This window comes from Pinus tabuliformis, chromosome J (genome assembly GCF_031772625.1).
Source record: "Pinus tabuliformis cultivar Carrire ecotype Pingquan chromosome J, CPIR1, whole genome shotgun sequence".
Lineage (NCBI taxonomy): Eukaryota > Viridiplantae > Streptophyta > Pinopsida > Pinales > Pinaceae > Pinus > Pinus tabuliformis.
Genome location: NC_142295.1, coordinates 517,611,155 through 517,626,662, shown reverse-complemented (window position 1 = coordinate 517,626,662; position 15,508 = coordinate 517,611,155).

Sequence of the window (15,508 nt, the reverse complement as noted above, 5' to 3'; positions counted from 1 at the left end):
ATTGTATAAATAACTCTCTTTAACGAGTTATTAAGGGTTCCACCCTTGAATAAGCATTTTTAAGCACTAAATGTACTCATATTTTTCTGAAACATTAATACCAAAGCAAAGGATTTTCAATTTTGATTCATACAGTTTTGTATTCCTTGTAGGTTTTCTAGATTTTATTCACTCTGTTTTCTTCATATTCTTAAGTTTTACAAAGATAACTAGATAGGAGTAGTCAAGTCTCAATTCACTCTTATTAGCTTTCTAAAGTGATCATCTTTAAAGAGAATGAATTATAAAAACCATTTGTTTAAGTAACCCGCTTCAAATCATAAAATCATCAATATCTTTGTAATCTTGGGCATATTTTGTCAAACTTTTTGAACATTGTTTGAAGGTTTTCATACTTATGGTTATTTAATTTTCTATTTGAAAATTGTAATAGTCATAATCATCTTTATGTTTCTACTCATCACTAGAAAAGCTAAATCACTTTGTGGATTTTAAGAGTAGCCCTTTGTTTAAGGTTAGTCATCACTGTTTTAAATTTGTTTTATACATTGGTCCTCCAAAAATTAAAACAAAACTCCCCAAAACAATTATCTTAGATGCCCTGGCATGATAGTTGACCATTATCATCTCAGAGATACAACATGATGCTCGGGAGAAAAAGACAACGTTCATCTTTACAATTCAATTGTTGATCAATAGGGGTACAATAATGCAGTGGCATATTTTCAAAGACAATACAACCTTAGAAATTAGAATGTTAGTATCAAAGTTCAACATAAAAGACAACATCTGAATAGAAAGTTGAACCCATAAAATAGATACTGAAGAGGTTAGAGGAGCCCAAGAAGGACAATTCGAAAGAAGTAAGAAAGGAGACCAAAGATGAAGAAAAATTATAGTCTTATTTTAATCTGGAGTCTAACAGTAAGTTGAAAGTGTCCATTCCTTTTGCAAAACTTTTAAGAAATGAGCAATATAGGAAAATAATTTATACTATGATTAAAATTTTAGAGATTGATCAAGTCAACATAATTTCACAATATTTTTTGAACCTAGATGATGATGCTCCTGAATTTGTATTTGGCCCACATGTCACAAGTACAAATGATGATGTGCCCCCTTTTAATGTAATTCTCAATGTGCATGATATGATTCTTCATAACACAATGTTAGGCTCCGGAGCCTCACATAATCTCATGCCCTAATTAGTCATGGACCATCTAGGACTTCAAATTACAGAAAGGTAAAATGCTTTGGGCTGATTAAAGATTTAGTCATCACCTTAGCTTAGATTCCCGCTAAAAGTGTTTTGATGGATATAGTAGTAGCAGACATTCCTGCCAGATTTGGAATGTTGTTATTCTGATCTTTGGAAGCAATATTGGGAGGAACTTTATAGATGGACATGTATTATGCCTCTATAGCATTGTTTGGAGAAATGAAAAGGCTATACCAAGAAGCTCAAATGGTCTCTATGGTGAGGAGAAAAACGCAACCAGATAATCATTGAATATATGCAGTAGACACAGGGATGGGGTCACAAATATTCTTCAATGATGGATATTTTGAGGGTGAAACGTCAGCAGCAAATGAAACTGATATTCAACAAGAACAGGTTCATATTTTTTCAAGCGAGGTATGGAAATTATACTTTTATGCATCCACATGTGAGAAGGGTTCAGGAGAAGGTGTGTGGATTTTTCCACCAAATTGTATAAGTCAATTTAATTCTTTTAAATTGTTGTTCGATTGTAAAATTAAAAAAGTGGAGTATGAAGCTCTCATTATTGGTTTAAATCTATTATGAGAGAAAAAGACACAAAAATTTCACATTTTTGGAGATTTAGAGTTGGTTGTGAACTAATTAAATCTGTCTGTCAAACTAGGCATCTGAGAATGAGAGCTTTCAAAAATGAAATTTGGGATTTGTTTTATAACTTCTTTGCTGAACATGAAATCTCATTGATAGTAAGAGAGAAGAATGGAAGTGTAGATTCTCTGGCAAAGGTTGATAGTACATTTAGAGCTCTGTTGTAATCAAATGAAAAATATGAGATAAATGTTAGACACTTGCCTTCAATTCCAGATAATAAAAAGCATTGGTAGGTTTTTTAAGACGATCAATAGATCAGAAGATTTATGGAGAGAACAAATGAATTCCTCAACACTCCAATAGAAAGGCATGAAGATGAAATTACAGATGAAAATTCTAAAACAACAATCTATTTGAATGTTGTAGCAGGAAAGGAAATTATTCAACTTAGTCATAATTTGATTCCTAGAGGGTTAGTACCTTTAGAAAGATTACTTGATTCTAATGATGTAGCAGTGAAGTCAATAATTTTCTTCTAATTGAGGGGGAGATGGAGGATTACAATTTGGGAATAGAAAGTGACCCAAAAGTTGTCAAAGTTTCCAGCACTTTGAAGAAAGAGCAGAAAACACAGTATGCATAATTATTGAAGGAATTGATTGGTATATTCGCCTGGAGGTATGAAGATTTGAAAATTTATGATCAGTCCATTATCCAACATTCTTACCACTTAAGGAAAATGAGAAACCATTCAAACAAAAGTTAATAAGGATCAATCTGAAACTACTACCACTGATTGAGAAAGAAGTAAAGAGGATGTTGGCTACAAAAATTATCATTCTGTTCATATTTACCAATTGGGTAGAAAACTTGGTACCAGTAAGAAATAAAAGTGGAAAAAGTTTCCTGTGCGTTGATTTCAGAAATTTAAATAATGTCTCAATCAATGATAGTTATCCTTTATCAAAAATGGATTACATTCTCCAAAAGGTGGGTGGTTCAGAAAGGATTTCCATGTTGGATGGGTTTTCAGGAAACAATCAGATCCTAGTCAACCCAAAAGATGAGGAGAAGACTACCTTCACCACAACGTGGGGTACTTTCATGTATTCTAAGATGTCATTTAGTATTGTGAACGCAGGAGCCACCTTTTAGCGTGCAATGGACATCACCTATGTTGCCGAAAGAGATAAGTTTGTGGTGATTTATCTACATGATATTATTGTTTTCTCAAAGTTTGAATCTTCCCATCTCAAACATCGTAGAACAATCTTTAGTATGTGCAGGAAGTTTGGAATTTCTCTTAATTCGAAAAAATCCTATTTTTCCATGAGAGAAGGTAATTTGTTGGGACATATAGTGTCAAAGGACGACATCAAGATAGGCCCCAACAGAGTGACAACAATCTAAATTATTGAACAACCAAGAATTAAAAAGGAAGTGCAATCTTTCTTAGGTAAAGTAAACTTTTTGTGGCATTTTATTCTGAATTTTGCAAAAATATTAAAAGTAATAACATGAATGCTTAAGAAAGGGAGTGAAATTAAGTGGACTGAACAAGTGAAGAATTATTTTAATGATATCAAGAGAGCCTTAGGCCAAGTTCCTCTACTCATTAGTCCATATTTTTCAAAAGATTTCATGATTTTTTCTTTTTCTTCTGAACACACTATTTCTGGTGTGTTGCTTTAAAAGAATGATGTAGGACAAGAACAACCCATCTCCTTTTTTAGCAGGGCATTGAGGGATGTTGAACTAAAGTACAATATTCTAGACAAACATGCATATGCATTGATCAAAGCACTAAAAGATTTTAGAGTGTTTATTTTGCATTCTCATGTGATTGTGTATGATGTTGCAATAAATATTATTTTAGTATAACCAGACAGTGATGGAATAAGAGGGACATGGATTGCTAAAATGTTGGAGTAGGACGTAGAAATCAAACCTACCAAGTTGATTAAAGGACAAGGTCTAGCTAAATTAATGACTGAGTCAAATCTTGATGTTGCTGGTATAAATTATGTTTTTGAATTATCAGATCTGTCAGATGAAGAAATGGTGGTTGAAGTTGAAGATTGTTTTAAACAATGTCTGTGGTATGTTGATTTTGTTTACATTTTGAAAATTTTACAAGTGCCACCGGGAATAGATAAGACACGGGCTAGACTTTTTAGATTGAAATCTGTTAAATATTGTCTTTTGAATGGTTATCTATACTAGAAAGATCCTCAGGGTATTTGTTGAACTGCTTACTAGAAGATGAACCTAAGAAAATGAGTAAAGAGTATATGAAGGAGCATGTGGGGGACATCTCTAATGGAAGGCCACAACAGATAAAATCTTGAGAGCTGGTTTTGACTAGACTACTTTATTTTCTAATGTTAGAAAAGAAGCGATAACTTGTCACAAATTTTAGTTGTTTGAGGGTAAGTCAAAACTAATGTCTTAACCTCTGAAACCTATCTCTGTAGAGGCACCTTTCCAGTAGTTGGGCCTTGAGTTTATAGGTGAAATGCATCCGACATCATCAACACAACATCAATGGATATTAACAGGAACATATTACTTTACAAAATGGATTGAGGCACTTCCTAGAAGGAAAGCTATTGATATTGTGGTTATTCAATTCTTAGAAAATATTCTTTCTAGGTTTGGTTGCCCAAAGAGGATAATTGCTGATAATGCATAGTGTTTCAAGTCTAACAAGTTAGTAAAATTCTCTAAAGACTACCATATCATACTCAACCATTCGACAACCTATTACCCTCAACCTAATGGACTTGCAGAATCCTCTAATAAGAGTTTAGTAAGAATTATTAAAAATCTGTTAGAAGATAAGAAAAAGGCTTGGCATACAAAGCTTAAATTTTCCTTATGGGCGGATAGAGTTAGAACTCAAAGGTCAATCAATGCTTCTCATTTCCAATTGGTATATGGTGTTGAGACATTGTTTCTTGTTTCAATTGGAATGACTGCTATAAAATATTTGTAAGAGTTAGGAAAGGAACCAAATCAGTTACAGAGAAGAATAAATCAGCTAATTGAAGTGTAGGAAACCAAAGAAAGGGTGCATGAAAAATATTAGGAAATAGAAGATCAAATCAAAATAGTTTTTGAAAAAAAAACCATAGAGGATGACTTCAAATGCCAAGACCTAGTTCTAAAATGGGATGCCCACATTGAGGACAAAGGTAAACATGGGAAGTTTGAGAACATTTGGAAAGTGCCATACATAATTGCAATTTTTCAGCGAAAAAATAGTTTCGTCTTAGAAGGTCCACATGGAGAATTTTTACCAGGAGGTCCTATCCATGGACGTTTCCTGGAGCATTATATTTCTTAAACACATGATGATTTCCAAGTTTCATTGTACATATCCATATATTTTGAAAAGTATCTTACAGGCATGAATGAATTTTCTAATGGACTTGAAGCCTAAAGAGAAGGCCCTAAGGTTCTGCTAATATTCATCAGAAAAATAAGAAGTTTTCTAGAAACAGTTGTATTTTCTAATTTCAAGTTCAGATTCTGAAAAATCATCTCTTAAAAAGATGAAGTTCTATTTCTTAGTTAGTTTTTCTTTTAGCAAAATTTTGTAATGAATGAGGCAACTGGTCTATGGGGGTTCTTGTTACCGGCATTGATCGAAAACATCCCCATGGAGCTAGCTTTTATCACAATAAACATTTCGCATTTTTAAATATTTTTTGGAAAATGCTAAAAGTTTTAGTGTCAACATTTAAAATTCTAATAAAGAAGGGAAATTTCTTGATAGTAGGGATGTCAACATTTTTTGGAAACCTAATTAAATAAGAAAATAATTTTGCACTCATCTTCTAAGCAAAAGAAAAAGAATCAAAACCTACATCAGACCCCATTCATTGGAAATTTCTCTGAACAAGCTTTCCATTGGTATGTGGAAGTCCCAAAATGGACTCCTAGGTCAAAAGATATGGTCTATTGAAGTTTCAAGGATTGAAGCCTTAGGAAGGAAAGAGATATCATAAATTACATATCAGAAGTCTAGAGAATATCAAAAATTGCATATTGGAGGTCCATAGCATATCAATGATGACATATAAGAGGTCTAGATCATATCGATGACCACATATCAGAGGTCCACAACAGATTGACGATCGTATATCGTAGGTCCAGCAGATCGATGATCGACACATCGGAAGGTCGACGAATCAGAGAATCAGAACTTCTTAAGGTGACAATATTTAAATTTTTTATATATGCATAAGGTTCCAATAGTGTTCAAAACCATCGGGGGACACTGATAAAGGTTAACAAAGGATTTCATCGCAAAACCAAGGGTGGATGGGCCCTTTTCTCTCTCCTCTAGTGGGACACATGGAAACATCTCATTGGTTCCGATAAAGCTACAGTGGCATCTGACATTAGCATGATGTGGCAGTACAGAAGGACATGCACCAGGAAGTTTCAGCATTTTGATGGGGCCTAAGGGGACAAATATGAGTGACACATGTCACCATTTATGAGGTTCCATGTGGAGTGATGACGTCATATCAGATGTCAGTGTATCAGAGGTTGAGGATATCCGTGCTTTGTAACACTTGATACTTGAAAAAGTTCTAATTAGGGGTATCCGATATTGGGCTGGCACATGGTTGAGAGGATTTTAAAGAACCTCGAGTGCTAAGAACATAACCAAGGAAAAACATCTCCCGACAATGAGCAAAATGCCCTAGAACCTCAAGACTAAGTGGTAGGTCACAACCCTCGGTCCTATGGTGAGAAATGTGGAAAGGGCTAAAGAAAAAGGAGCCAGGAAAAAATTGAAACTTCGCATTAAGTTATGTTATAAAGGGGCTCCAATATGGTATTAAGACGATAGTCAATAGACCAGTCATATAACAAAACAAATTCCAAAGCAAAAAAGCTCAAGGTACTGAGGAGTATCGTGAAGCAATAAGGTGGAAATTTCTCTAATAAAACCATACAGAGAGTTGAAGGTGTATCAGTTGGGAACTATTGAATCGCAAGAAAAGAGGGGTTGGTATTTTGAATGGATATTCAACATTTGTTTGTGGAAACAACTTTAGCCACTCTAGGTTCCAAGGCAAAGGATCAACATTAATGAATTGATTTCTAGGTTAGAAGGTTTCAGATTTTCCAATAGAATTGAAGAAGAACAAGAAAAACAAAGGAGGAGTTTTGGTGAATTGTTGTAGAGCGGCCTGTTATGCTAGCAGAGATTCTAAACTAAAATTTTGGGACCTATTCTACTTTCAAGGTAGGTATTTTACCATATATTTATTTTTTCCTAAATACAAGCATATTTTCATATAGTTATTCTAGGAAAGTCAAAATATTTTTAAGTTCATCTTTTGCATACATGAGTTTGAAAGATATTTAAAATATCTCAGTTTTTGTAATTATGTAATGACTATTATTTTGCAAACTGTTATGTAAGAACTATATAAACATTTTATGAATATTGAAACGAGGTTGGATTTTATTGGAAAAACACTTGTAGTCTAGATATATTTCAGCAATATTGAATGTATTCACAATGTTTAATGAGAATTTGGTAGGAAATTCATGTGTTACTTATCCCTATTAGTTTTTCTTTGTTATATAATTATTTTCATCAATGTCTGAGAATGTTAATTTATGAGATTAGATTTCTTAGATTCTTGTCTCTTTAAATTATTAGTCATTAATATTTGTTATTCTAAGTCATCTATAAAATTTGTTCCTTTAGTCCTCTTTCTTCCAAATCTTCCAAACAATCAAAGGACTTGTGACTTTCATGCTTTCTACAACCTTCTCATTGGAGTTGTGATCTCATTTGCCTAATAGCTAGACTTCATGCCTAATGGTTTTGAAGATCACCCAACCAATTTATCCATAGACCTAAATTTGGCCACCTGAACTCAATTGCACAAAACCTTCTACTGCAATGACCATAGGTTAGTTGAGTTTTTACAAAGAGATCCCTCTCTGTGTTGAAGGGCCATCTTCAACCTAAAAGAGGTTATGAGGTTACCTAACGGTTTTCCCTGTAGTTAGGGTTTTCACTGAGTGATAATACAACTAATGACTAGAGCTCAATTAATTGAGTTCAACTAACAATAACTATACTATATTTCTAAATCTTAGCAATCAACTCAGGCACAACTATACTTCTAGCCTTCAAACTTGAATTTACTAACTTAATTAATAGACAACTCCATGTCACTCTAGCTAACTGCAATCCAAGTCATCCTACTGATGTGGAAAATTGAATTTACTCTATTTGAGTAAGGCACTAATCATCTGAAGACTTTTCTTGCTACATTCTAACATGGGTGAATATTCCCCTATTATTGGATGGGAATATTCTTGTCACACTACACCTTCCTTGGCCTGTGATATGCATTGGTTGTCTAAGATGGGCATTATTCGTGAGGCACAAAATGGGGTTATTCCTGTTACTCGTGTGAATATTCATGTTGCACCACACCTTTTCCATCTTGGCAGGCATTATGTGTTATGCACATTTGGAACAAGCGATGTACACGAAAGGCGCAAGATGAAGAATCTCCTCTATCACATGATGAGAAATATTTCATTGCACTGCACCCAAATTTGGCATAGCACCTACCTCCTACCTCGGTGTTATGATACTATGGAACTATGACATAGAAGCATGACAAGCAAATTTTAAGGAAAATCCAAGCTTTCATATAACATTAAGGTGTGGAATTTCACAAAGGGGATTGGCCCTATGGGAATGTGGTGCAGGCTAACATGGCAAGTGCCACAAAGGCTGAGAAAGGCTATATGGAACCCACATCAATGGATATGTGGAATATTGTTGATGTGGCACCTATATGGTGTAACACATGGTAGGTTAAATTAACCCTGTTGGATGACCAAAGAGTCTATTTTTGGATGGCACATGGAACCATAAAAGGATGCCATGTGGCAAGGTGACATCACCTTGATGTCGTCATGACATCAAAAAGGAACAAGGGAGACAAGTGATGTGGTGCTGGATGATGTGGCCATGAGGTGGCAACATGGTTCGTACCACATTGGAGGTGAAAGAAGGCATAAAGTGAAATAAAGGCATTAAGATATAGGAAGGTTCTCGTTAATGCCTTTTGTCTAGTGCATAATGGAGAGTACTAGATGAGAAATCATCCAACAACCAATGTGAAATTTATTGTTGTAATGTGGATGTTAAATAGAGGATTCTCTGAAGGACTAGAATGGTGGTGCTATGGTGCTATGAAGTTGCTCGAAGCCACACTGAATTTTGAGGAACGTGGCAAAGCCACATATTCCATTCGGCATTAACACATGACCATGTTTGTTGATGTGGTAAGGTTTAATGAGAAAATATTTAAATGGGAATAACTCCCAATTTTGAATTTAGATTAAGCTAAAAATTATATTGCTAGAGGGATCTCAATGAGTTGAATGTGATGGTGAAATTTATTTTGAGTTTCAAGGAGATTTGAAAAATAGGAATTTTGTGACCCCATCTTCATAATGGACCTTGAAAATTAGGTTAATTTTGATGTAAAACCCTCCACAGCTTGAGAAATATCTAACGGGGTGGGAGGGTGTGTTAAAAACTGGTATGATAATGAAGGTTCAACACTAGACCTGAAGAGGCTCACATGCACACACACCTAGGATGAGTATTTAATATTCTTATTCTTTTCTATATGCGAATGTGGGTTGATTTTAAATTATAGTTGATATAATGTTTGATTTGACAAAATTATTGGTTAGTTATTTTATATTTGAATCAAAATAATGACTGAGATTTTACTTTCAAAGTGTTTAGCATCAACATGCTTATTGCAGATAAGCCAAGGTGATTGGTCATATGTCTATTTAGATTTTTGGTTGGCTAACAATAATGTGTATGTAAAAATACATAAGTAGACATAAAGGAACATGAAGAGAGTAAAAAAGGATGAGTAGAAAGATAGAGTAGTATAGAACAAATATATCCTAGCATGATTAAGAATAATATTTAGTTGGGAAAAGGAAAGAAGAAGACTCTCATGATTGGATGGAAACCCTTAGAAGCCTAAGAGCAAAAATTGAGAAGCTACAAAGCAGATAATGAAGATATTGTTAGAGAACAAGAAAGGAAATAAGAGGTAAATGTAGTAATTTTGTAGATCCTAATAGACCTGTAATGGAAGAAATGATAAGAGCTTGGTACCAACTACCTAGATACGCACAAGTACAAACCTAGCTTGTTAAAGGTCCAAAGGCAAAGGTTGTATACTAATAGGGTAGGAGGAAGCAGGTCAAGGAAAAGACATAGGCATGTAGATGAAGGCATAGTTCTTCTTAGCACTTTGGAAAGAGAGTCAAGCAACCTTCAATGATCATCAGATCCTACAGTTAAGAATCACCATCATCAAAGGAGAAGAAATAAGAGTTCAATGCTGGAGGAGTTCAAGAAAGAAAGTCCTCCCACCTTCAATGGAGATATAAAGAAGGTTGGAAAGGCAAACGCTTGGTTTTTGGGGATGAAGAAATACTTCAGGGTGCATGACTACTCTAAGAACATGAAGTCCAGGGTAGCCATTTTCAATTTGAAAGGAAAAGCGAATATATGGTGGGAATATTTGAATAATGTTAAAGACAACAAGGGGAAAGAGTTTTCATTGAGAAAGTTTGAGAAATACATCCAAGAGATGTACTTATCTAAAAAGTATTGTGACAACAATATCAAAGAATTCTATGAGCGTAAATTAGGGAAATTGACAGCTAATGAGTACACAAACATATTCTTGGAGTTGTTGAGGTATTTGCCTTACATCAAGGATAAAAAGGTAAAAATCAAGAGGTATCTCAGTGGATTACCACAAGCTTACCGATATAGAATAGAGTTTGATGAGCCAAAAACCATGGAGGACACCATTCAAAAGATGAGGTATTGTTATGAACAATCCAAAGACAAGAATGAAGTTTGAATATATTGGAAGAAGAAAGATAAGGTAAAATTAAAAGAAAAAGGGCCAAATTCCTCAGTCTATAAGAGAGGGAATAATGGAAAGTTCACTACTTCTTCTAGGAATGAATATTAGCAAAATTCAACAATGATCAGCGAAAACAAACTCTCAAATCAGAATAATAAAATGGTCTAGGAAAGGTTCTATATAATGTTGGGGTTGTGGAGAAAACCATCTGTAGTGGAACTATCCTCAATGAAAACATACCAACACAAAGTTATATAACGTATAGGAAGCAACAATGGTGAATGATGTGGCCTAGGACATAACACGAATTTATGTTGCACTAGATAATATGAAGGAATACCAATACGTTGTAGCAATCCAAATGGAAGGTATCATAATTAACCGACTTGGTTCAGTTTTAATTGATCCAGGTTCCATTTTTAGTTATATCATCCTGAAGTATCCAAGGAAATGTGAATTTCCAAAGGAAAATCATGAAAAATCTTGACTAGTTCAACTAGCCACAGTGGATAAGAGGTGGGTGATAGACGTAGTGGATTCATGCATGTTACACAGTATTTTGTCACATTCCCAAATCTGTACCTGAAGTGTTGTCCTTTGTTCCACTGACGTAAGAAATGTCATAAAGCGATGAAAGTTGTGTAAACTCATTCACCATAAATTATATGCTCAATACATCCCTGAAGAGATGGAGAACTAATGTCTTGAAGCAATTCTGGAAAAACATGTGAAAAACCCTAATTTGCAAGACCAGAGCTACTTTTAGTATGCAAACCTGTGTTGGTAACATTTTTTCACAACTAGTGACTAGCGTTGGAAGCGCAACTTTTGATAGGAAAATATGCGTTGATCCTCGTAAGGTAGTTTCTCCAAAAATGGAGAAGAAGATTCTCTTACTAGAAGCCTCAAGAATGGAAAACTAGTAGTTATTGGACAAAGATATGGTCAAGTACTCCCATTTAGAGCCCTTGATCCTTCCTTTAGAGATCTTACCTTTGGGATAAGGAACTTCTTCCCCATTTTGTGGATCTCTGAGTCCATCTACCTCACTATAAATCCATTTTTCACTCTCCTCAATGGGTTGGTCATTGCTAGTTTCCATTCTTCTACTCAATTGTTCTTAGATGTTGCCATTTTGGTGAGAGCAGAAAGGAAAGCTTGATAAGTTTTGATTGGACTTGGAATGATCTTGAAGTAGGCCTTGAAAATTAAGGCACCAGTTACATGCTTCCCTCTTTGATTTAATCATTAATACAAAGCATGTTTTACTTCCCATAACATTGTCTATGATGGTTTGCATAGTACAATACTCCTTGATATGTTGTATAAATTATATTGGAATGCATATGTTATGATCTCTCTTTTTGTTGTCTTTTGATCTCTCTTGCAGGTACTTAGATGCAAGGAATAACAAGGAGTGAGTCTAGGAGCTAAGGGATCAGGATCATCATCAAAGGTCGAGTGCATAGGAGAGAGGTAGGCCATCTCCCTTTCTCATTTATCATTCTAATTTAGGTTAGGGAAGTTTACTTGTTTTGTCACGGTTGTTACTAAACCCAGACATTGGGCTATAGGGATCACTTGTATTCGTAGAAGGGATTTCCTAGTTAACAAATTGGCACCTACACCCTTTCGAGCCTCCTTTCATTTTTTTCCTTCTCGTTAAGTAATTGGCTGACTATCGAAAGACCCCATCTTTGGATTGATTTTCAATATGTACTTTGAATTGATGGTGTCTTAGGGTATCATGTCTAGAGTTTCTTCATGAGTCTTTCTTGGGTTTTCTAAAATTTCATCGCTCAGCGTGTGTTTTATCTGTGATATAGTGTGGCATGTACTGGAGGCATTAGAACCTAATCTTTCCATTGGATCTCCTGACATGTATCCCTTCTAAAGTGTTGTTCTCCCATCTGATGAGAACCTCTTGGAAGCTATGACCTCTTATAGGTCATGATCAAGGTGTCATGAGGAAATTTCTTTTACTATGTCAAAAATAGGTCCCCATGAGGATAGCTCTTTTACTATGTCAACCTCATTAAAAAATGAAATATGTCCCAATGAGGATCGTTATTTTACTATGTCAACCTCATTAAAAAATGGAATAGGTCCCAATGAGGATAGTTCTTTTACTATGTCAACCTTGTTAAAAAATGAAATAGGTCCCCATGAGGATAGTTCTTTTACAATGTAAAACTTGTTAAAAGATAAAATAGGTCCCCATAAGGATAGTTCTTTTGCTATGTTAACCTCGTTAAACAATGAAATAGGTCCCCATGAGAATAGTTATTTTACTACGTCAACCTCATTAAAAAATGAAATAAGGTGTCAAAGCAGGGCTCCTTTACTTGTGTCAAGCTCGCTAAACAATGAAATAAGGTGTCATGAGCATGGTTATTTTCTGTGTCAAGATCATTAAAAAATGAAACAAACCCCCTTCCAATTCGAATATTTGATTAGATCTCTTAAAATCCCAGTTTAGTCTAAACTGATCTCATAAGTGAACCTTCATTCCATCCACCTGTTAGTAACCAGTTGTTTGCTTAGGTGAATGAAATGAAGCCTGGGGGCCATGTACCTCAAATTGAGTCATTATGTTGGGGGCAAGCATACTTATCTCAAGCATAGTTTGTCTTTGTTTCAAGCTTGGGTAAAAATGAAACCAAACCCAAGCATAGTTTGTTTCCATTTCAAGCTTGTGTGAAAATGAAATCAAATCCAAGCATAGTTTTTTCCCATGTTTCAATCTTGTGAAAAAATGAAACCATATTCAAGTATACTAAAGCATAGTTTCCCATGTTTCAATCTTGTATAAAAATGAAACCAATCCCACTCTACCTCTCGTGATTGCCATTTTTATCATCCTATTTTTTCTAGATGAGCCTTGGTTTTTTTCATTCCACCGTCACCATGTCTTTGGTCAATCATATGCTTTCACTTGGTTGTTTTATCCTTTCCCGAGGAACCTCTGTAATGAGTGTTATTATTAGCCAGCCTCTTGACCTTTACATGTTTTGAGAAGTTCTGTCATGACTGGAACCAGTTGCTATCCTTTTATACCACTCATTCCTCCTAGAGGAGTCCTCTTTCATATCTTTTCAGACTCCAAAAATATGAAAAGATCACCGAGCACTTTCTTTTCAAACTCGTAAAAGTAAATGAAAAGACATCTAATCAGTATAAGTTTGACCCTTTTCTTGCCTGAGATGGACTAGCTACGAAAAATGAATACCTTAGTCAAACATGGCTAAGAGGTTCTCTTGGATATCATTTTATCCATTTTTGGATTAAAGAGACTATTTATGAAAAGGGACCTTTGGATTTTCCTTTTTGCCTCTTTTTCAAACTCTCTAATCATGAAAAATATTTCGTGTTACCCCTTTGTTGAACTCGTAAAACTTAAATGATAGAGGACTTGTTACCATGATGAAACTGATTTACTCCTTCATAAGGCTCGTTAAACTTACTAGGATGATTCATCCAAATGATGAACTTATACAAAAAATAGAGTGTATCCTCTTCAAACTTGTGATTAAAAATAAAGAGGTACTCACTAGCGATAGTGGGGAAAATGGAAGTAAACATATCATGTATTTTGTGTAGAGGTAGCATGTCACTCTTGAACATGACACTCATTTGTATCTTGTGTCGGGTTTGGGATATCCTTTCTTTACCACTTGCCTCCCCGAGTTTTGGAAATCCATTTGCCTCTGATTTGATCACCCACGTTGTCCCCATGACCTCTGATCCCATTTTGAGTCAAATGTTGCCAAACTCCGGAGTCGTGTCGTCGATATGTTCAATAGAAGTCCTATCTGCAAAGTCATTCTTCCTATACTTATTTGACCATCTTTGCAACAATCTTGAATCACTAGTATCATTTTGTGATATCCTATGTTTAGTGTCGATGATGTGGGAAACATTATGGAACTCCTTTAACGGATCACTTCCTGTCAACTTCAGCTCATTATCCAAGAAGTTTATTTAGAAATGCCCTTTCAGTACCTTGGATCTTGCATGCCTCAATGGCAAGTTCTTCATGTTTGATGATAGGCTTACATCATTGGCCTTCGATCAAATGATTCAACAAGTGTTCGACTTCAGCTCACATATTCACACTTGTATATTTTTGCTACTGTACCTTGAGGGCCACCGTCATTATTGGTGGTTTCTCTCGCGCTTATTAACGATTTAAATTATTGACTAGTAATCAGGCAGTTTTTACCATCTTCAATGTTAGCACATCTATTCACATGGTTAGATTCGTACTTTGGTTGGGATAGAGGTGAAGACCTTGGATCTCATCTGTTAAAATCTAGGTTGCGAGGAGTTATTGAGTTTGATGACTGTATACATGATCATTTTCATATGGATGGTTGCGTCGATGACGTGGATCCATATGCATGATCCTTTTCAGATGGATGGTTGCATCTATACCATGGATTCATGTATTATATTTTGATTCCTATTCAGATGTATTATCAAGCATATGTATATATCAGAGATGTCATGTATTGTATCATGTTTGATTTGCAGGTCTCCTAATGGTGGTCTTCCAAGTTTGCTGCCTTAACTAATAAAGCACTTCAACCATCATGTCCTGTTCTACTTTCATGCTTTATGGGGCATCTGTTACATAGTATTTTTTCACATTCCAAACTCTGTACCCAAAGTGTCATCCTTTGTGCCAGTTCCATCACAAATGTCGTAAAGCGACAGAAGCTGTGTAAACTCA